Source organism: Sparus aurata, chromosome 21 (genome assembly GCF_900880675.1).
Source record: "Sparus aurata chromosome 21, fSpaAur1.1, whole genome shotgun sequence".
NCBI lineage: Eukaryota > Metazoa > Chordata > Actinopteri > Spariformes > Sparidae > Sparus > Sparus aurata.
This window is the reverse complement of record NC_044207.1, coordinates 18,952,766-18,960,979: the sequence shown is the minus strand read 5'-3', so window position 1 is coordinate 18,960,979 and position 8,214 is coordinate 18,952,766.

Below are 8,214 nucleotides of genomic sequence, written 5' to 3'. Positions count from 1 at the left end.
CATGTTTTGGGCCATTTGGAGTCCACTGGTACCAATTTGTAGTGAGACTTTTTTTGCGAAAGCTTCATATAGTTGGCCTTAGGATTAGAGGCAGTAAACTGACTTCAGTCAATGACTGAGGGTAAGACCTAAGATATTTGTCAAAAATAGAAATTCCACCAAAATCCGGTAAAAACAGGTGTATCTCATTCAACTATTAACCAGAGCCATTGTGGCGTTGATTTTGAGTCAATGTGTCTCTTGAAAAGTGAATGGGATGGATCAGAAGTGAAATTTTCTTCCACTGGTCCACTGGTACCTATCTGTTGTGATTTATATTTTGAAAGTTTCACATGAAGATGGAGTTTATTCATAAAGAGGCAAATTGTTGTTCCAGTGCAAAGTAGGAAAGGGAGCAAAAACATAGTGTGTCAATATGTAAAATCACTGACGTGCAAATTCAAAATATACAAAATGTCAAAAATATAGACTGGTTAACAGTGAGGATCTTAAAAATGTAAGCAGCTATAGCTGGTAATAAAATGGCACAACGCCATCAACCAGCCACAAGAATTACCACCGTTTTATCAGGGCTATAATTCTGTTCACCTTGGGTAACAAACATAGACTAAGTTGATGTTTCCTACACAAGGACAACAGGGTTTACATTGAGTCAATCAGAACTGGATCCAAATCGGAGATAATTTAACTCTTTCTGAGCAACCAAAACTGAAAAAATTGACCATGGTGACAAACTTATACATTTATATCTCCAATGTGAAAACCTCAAAGGAAGCATGATAGATAGAGATTTGAAACTTCCTGTCATGAGCTTCTAAATCTTTCCTGTGATATAGAGATAGATCAGTTACTTCTGACTTCTGACAGCTTCAGAATTCTGACAAAAGTGTGAAAGCCTGCTTCAGCTAACTTAGTCTTATCATCAGACTAAAGTAAAACTAATCACAAAGGCATAACATTTAATGTCAGCATTAGCCTTCTACTATTGATTTAAGGAGCCCCTTGAGTGCCAAGCCACCTCCACAAATATACAGTAAGTGCACATCTATCCGTCACAATAAATTATCTAAAATCCTTTGATATAACATTATTTGACTCAGCATCAAAGATACATGCAGCCTAATAGGCACTCTTTCTAAAGGGGGACAAACTTTGAATTCCTGAAGTCTTTGAGCTGTAAAATTAGCATCTCCTCCACTGACTAGATGAGACGCTCACTTCGTGGAGCTGTCAAATCAAATGAATTCACATTCGAGCTTCACAAACAGTTAAAAAACAGTTATATTTAACATAATTTGTCTGAAAGAGCCAACACACACACAGTCATTCATTTTTACACATAGCAGAGCCACAATTTTTACCCTGACATCAAAATTTAATGGTGAGCTCTTTAGCCTTAGGTTTTAAAGGAAAAAGGAACACATTAACAAGTAGGGTATTGCCTGACTTGTGTCTGAGACTCAGGAGTAATACATGCGATTTCTGAAATTGGGTGACATTCCTCTTAAAAACAAGGCCTCAAGCAAGGCAAGGACTATGTTTTTGTCCTGTAGCACTGACATGGCCTGGCCTGAGCTTTCAGGCTATGTCTTAAGGAAAAAATGGAGAATGAAAAAAAAAAAAAGAATCATGTTGCACCCTGTCAGGAGCAGGGATTTGAATGGGTGGGTAAACACACAGCAAGGATACCTTTTTTAAACAGGGACAATGCACAAAGACCATTAGGAGAGATGTGATGCACCAGGCTCTGACAAATAGCTATTTCATATCCCGTAGTCCCTCGATTGGTAGAAAATTAGTATGAAAATTAGACATTAAGAGAGTACAAAACACAAAATAATAATAACAAGAAAGTCAATAAAAGCCTAAAAACCCAAAACATAACCATGCAATCTCAAAGCTTCTCAAGAGCCACGACAAAAAGACAAAAAAGACCACAAAAACACACAAAATAACCACCATCATGTGTCAAGTGACGTAAAAGCACTTCCAGAGAGACATGAAACAGCCTCAAAGGGATGTTAAATGAACACATGGAGACACGAGACTGCCACAAACAGGCCAGAAATATACAGAGACACAAAAGTGAAACAAGGAAATGTGAAACAACCTCAAATAAATATGGAAATTGCAGCAAATAGACACAAATAGCATTTCACAAAACATTTGACATGTTTTACAAAATGTTTTGCATTTTACAACAACATTTCAGACAGCACAACATTTCACAAAACACAACATTACACAAAACACAACATTTCACAAAACACAACCACTATAATGTGTCAAGTGACGCAAAAGTTTTACAAAGAGACATGAAACAGCCTCAAAGAGATGTTAAATGAACACATGGAGACATGAGACTGCCACAGACAAGCCAGAAATATACAAAAAGACACAGAAGTGTAACATAGAAAAGTAAAACAACCTCAAATAAACAGAGAAATTACAACAAATAGACACAAAACAACTACAAAGAGATGCAAAATAAGGCCAAGCAAGCCCAAAGGAACAAGAAGATGTAAAAGTACTAAAGAGAAATGTGAAACAACCTCAAAGAGATGCGAAATGACTGCGAAGGGACACAAAAACAACAAATAATGAACACAAAACGACTGTAAATGACAGTCTGGGTTTCTTGCTGCTATATGTCTCATTATTGGTCCATGTTACAATTATACTGTATTTTATTTCAAGTAAATTACCCAACAGTAAGATTAAAACTAACACTCTAACAGGGTCAATACTACCACCTGTCTACCCCTGAGACCCGGGCAAAGTTAATCCAGTACTGTGTTTTTGTGCTTCTGTGTTTATGTTGACCCACTTATTTTCACTGAGGGGAGGTATTTTCTGCATACAGTAAATCATGAATGAAAACCTGTGAGCAAATAGAAACATGGACTCCCTGGTTTGAGATCCTCTGCCTCTCTGTTCCCTTTGTTAGTCTTTCATCATGTGAAATATTACAGTTTAGTGCGGGTTGGTTAACAAAGGCTTCCTTGTGCTGTTTACTGGACACAGTAAAGGCTTCCAACTGTGCAGGTTCAGAAGAAGAAACATACTAAATGCATTCATTTTATTCAAGTTGTAGTATAGGAATGAGATCTATCTTTTATGGTTAGGTTTGAAACAGTAAGTACATTAACCATTTGTTCATCAGGATTGTTAAATTATCTGCAATACTGTAGTTTCAGCTTTTCAGATATTTCAGTTGAATAACACAGCACTACACAAAACACAAAAACATTTCAGAGAACACAACAGTACTTCACAAAACACATTTCACAAAACACAACTGTACTTCACGAAACACAACATTTCACAAAACACAATTGTAGTTCACAAAACACACCATTTCACAAAATACAACTGTACTTCACAAAACACAACATTTCACAAAACACCACCACATTTCACAGAACACAACATTTCACATAACAAAACAGCTTTTCACAAAACGCCCTTTGGAAAACACAACATTGTAAACAAGCCAGCAAAAGGGTTTTCCTTTTGAAATGTTGTGTTTTCTGAAACGTTGTTGAGTTTTTGCCCTCAGGGCCACTGTAGTTTTTCCTGACATTCTATAGACCACATGGTGAATCAGGAAAAGAATCAGTAGATTAATCAATAACATGGAGCGGTACAACAGAATACAATATTTATTGGACTCAGATACTACACACATATAGCTGCCCTCATAGATATTAAGATAAAAAATGCAAACCGGGGTTTTTCCCAGCCTCAGTTTTGACGTGTTTACAGTACAATTGACTCTAGCTATGAAAACACAAGCTTGAAAAGCTCACATTAGCTCTTGTGGATATCAAACACTCTGCTGTTTCTATTCTAAACAACACCTTTACTGTTGATAGAGAGATAGGTGTCCGAGCGCCACAGTTTTTGAAATTGAAACCAGTGATCAAACAGGAAATGCAAAGCCTTGTTTAAATGCAAACATATTGGTTGTTTGAAAATTAACCATTAGCCAACGGGCATCAGGGGCATCACACAAATCTTTTGTTAATGTGTGTTTGTGAACAGGTCTCAGTGTTTTCAGGATCAGCTTTATGGGAGGCCCAAGCTACAGTGATTACCCAAACCTAATAACATGCTACCCTATATACAAACAGGTTTGTTTTTAATTACTTTTGAAGCCGCAGATACACACTGGGAAAATGAGGCGCTTCTGTTGACCACCTGATGTTAAATGTTCCAGTTAATGAATCACAAAGTAGCTCCAGATAAGTTGTTGAAGGTTAAATCGTGTGTTCTTGTTCTTGGGAACCTATTCTGTAGGGAGGGCGTTTGCTCTTTTAGCACTGGCCTCAAACTGCCTCATGTAGCCCCATTTGTAAAGAACTATCCATAAACCTGCTCCCAGGGAGCAGCATGGAAATATATTCAGGAGATTTTAACCACTGTCCTTCAAGTCATACCCCACCCCATGTGCCTTTGAGCTACTGCATCATCTGTGTTTTTTAACAGCCTATCACTGACAACAGGCTACCTCCTCGGGCAAAGAAAACAAAACCTGTCCTTTCCAAACACATTGTAACTGAATACATGTACTCAAGCTCTGCATGTAAGTACAAATTCAAAGCGCTTTACTGAAGTATTACAATTTTATGTAGATTCTATTCCACTACATCTCAGAGGCAAACTTTTTACACCACCAAGGCGTGCCTAAAAATGGTACTTGTTACTCTGATTTCTGATTTTCTGATCACTGCAAATCTGGACACTCACCAGTAAGAATGTATTTTTTAAATCAATTGCAGATCAAATACATTTGATTTTAAATTATCAAATATTTTCTTATGGTTTAAATGACATTTTATAATAATAATAATAATCATAATAATAATAATAATGATAATGATAAAGTGCTACTTTGTCTCGGGTGCAGAGTCACCAACCTGTTCATGCAATGCAGCACTTATTTACCAAAGCACTCCACAATATTTCTATGCTCAGTCATTCTCACACACTCACACACCGATGAAACAGCCAATGGGAGGAATTTGGGGTTCAGCGTCTTGCCAAAGGACACTTCAACTTGCTGTGTCGAGGGGATCGAACCACTGAACTTTCACTAAGTATACCACCCTCTCTCCTGTCTGAGCCACAGCAGCCCTCAAACCAAAATATTTAGTCTTCCTGAGCTATTTAAACTATATAAACTTCCAATTGGATTAACTGGATAGGCATTGCCATAAAGAAGAAAACAGACTATGAGTTCATGAAAAGTGGATTTTTTCAGAGATGCGTGGTTCTCAGAAAACAGTCATGCTACAAATGTATGATGATGTTAAAGAATATGATGCATTTCTGGAGATTCCAATACCAAAAATGAATAACTGCAGCAGACATATTAATCTGATATCATGAATGTGTGCATACAAAGAGCGGATGGATTATGTGCATTAAGCTTTTATCCATCTATATATACATTATGTGCAGTGCATGATGATAGAAACTGCGCTGTCAAACTGTAGAAATATAGTCTGTGGTAGAAGTAAGTGAATATTTTGGCGCTGAAGGTACTTTTGAATACTCCTTCTGCCGTGTCTGGCAGCCGGTCCATAAATTTAAGCTAACGCCAATGCAGGCTCTAATGAATGTCATTAAAGAAGATGATTGTAAGGATGACAACTGATTAGCATCCGAATGTTGACAGTTGTTTTCTCATTACCATCAATCCTTCACATTATAATACAATAATACAAATAATACAAAAATATTCCTATTTCTATTTCAGAAGCATCCTCATCTGAATCCCTACAGTGCTGCCTTACTTATCCTTTAGTCTTTATGATTATTATTGAATGACTGACTTTTGAAATATATGGATGTTAGGGATTCGCCCCATTTGACTTTGCTCTTTGTTTGGCTCAATGATTTCGCTTCGAAAATGTAATATTTTCTTTCATTCAACTTCTTATTCAGATGACTTTTCCACCATGTTATTCCAGCTCGTACAAGATGAGCAGCATGCTGGAATTATACATAGCCATATAGGTTTGCTGTGCTAATTTGATTAAACATAAATTAAAGTAGGAATATAGCGTAACTCCTCGGATCATTATGGTTAAGAGATTGGATTTTGACCCCGGGACACCACAAATATTAAGAACGAAATCACAAGTTAAAACTTTCAGCAAATACTCATCAAGCTTCAGATCTTTTGCTTCTCTTTGTTGATCTTTCATCATGTAAAGCAATCACTGGCCAGATTGTAATAAAGCCGGACCAACCTTAAAGATGATATCCTATCAGGGGAATCTTGCCAAACCAAATTACAATTAATTTGAAGTTTACCTTTAAAAAATAATTTGCTGTTTGGCATCTTTTCCTGTCAAAGTTTAGGGCAGTCAGTACTTTCATGGTAGAATAAAACTTAATAGGTGGCAGTTTGCGGTGTCACGAATTAACATAACTTTGCTTTTTGTGAACACATTATAAACAGCACAATGTGAAATAGTGAAACTCTTGAAACTAGATTTTGACACAAGGTCTCTCTATATGAAGTGCATGAGGCTGTTTTGTCCACGGACTGATGTCACTGATCACAGAGTGACATCATGCATTGCTTTGTCCAAAGTTTCAAACCTAAAATTGACTATCATGTAAGAAAAGAAAGGGAAGTAGTAAGGCTAACTTCCTTTTTTGAATGTCTAAGTTTACAGTTTGTCATAACTCAGCAACCCAGAAGAACTGATGATTATTTAAAGGGAGCCTTGGGACATTCAACACGGGCGTCAAAGTAGTAGCCTACATTGTTGAAATTACTTAACGTATTTTTTAAATATATCATATTTACTGTCAATAAAATGTTGTCTTCTTGCAAATATTAACTGTAAATGTGAAGTCAGTTAAACAGTGTGTTCAAACAGCTGCTAAATGTTAGCAGAATAGATGCGCTTTAGACTGTCAAAATAGTTGAGATCCATTTACTCCTGTCTAATGTAAATACCAGTATGTACACACACACAGAGACAGTGTCAAGAAAGTTGAGAGTCATACACTCCTGTCAGACACAAATACAAGAAAGGGACATTATACTTTGTCCTGAAATGATTCTGCAATATATCAAAACTTTGCTTGCTGCATTGTGTTTGCCATAAATTCATTGGAAAGTGTTAAACCATTACATTAAAGATGTGGTGAAATAGGAAGTGAAGAGGAAAGGTCAACACGGGGTGTCTGTGAGCCAAAGAGGAAGTGTTACACTCAAGGCTCTGTCTGTCCTTCTGTCTCTGATGATCATTTTTGACTTAGTATTAACTTTGCAAAGTTAAAGGAGGTGTAAGGTGTAACCATGATGTATTGAAGTTTAGAGATCTAATGGAAATCAGTAAAGAAACAGTGTTGAGCTGAGGTCATGAGAAAGTGTTAAAGAACTGGTCAGGTCAACGTGAGGCCAAAAGGATGTGTCGAAATCTGATCACGCTTTGGGCACGGGCACAGACCGTGACCAGAGTGTGTTGGATCATTATGAAATCGTCAGCCGTCATCAAGGGACTATTAGTCATTGAACGGAGAGATGGTGGGAAAATGTCCTAATAAGGACATAAATCCGTGCCACCGTCCAAAGCAAGAGAGAAGCGTTATGAAATCTTAATCAAGGGGTTATCAACCAGTGAATGGAGAGATGCTGAAAACATGTCCTAATAAGGACACAAAACCAAGCCAGTGTCCGAAGCAAGAGTGTATATAACCTGAGGAGCATGGACTAAAGTTTGTTCTTCCACTCACTCAAGCCTTGAAGAAACACCTGAGATGGAGAATGTGAGCAGCCTAAACATCGCAGAAAGGACTTCAAGAAATCTTCAGCAGAAACAGACCAAGGAATTAAGAGCACAACGGATTAACCATTTTTGCCAACATGCTGTGGATTACGATTTGGATATTGGAGTACTTTTGTTCACGCTGCTGGCGTGAAGTTTGGACTTTGAGGAAGTTACGAGACCTCCGGCTGGGTTGGTGATTTGCCTCAAGGACTTGGACTTTCAGCAGGAAGGGAAAGGCAAGCCATGGACAGACCTGACCCTCTCCATCTCACCTAAATTTAAGTATTTCTAACCAGGCCTCAGCTCTTTTAGGTTAATTTGTTATTTGAAGTATTGTGATTTATCAAAAAGGATTTTTGATAATGATTGATAGTAATTGAAACAAGTATTGCGCTGTATGCTTTGCCCTTGCTAAAATCTA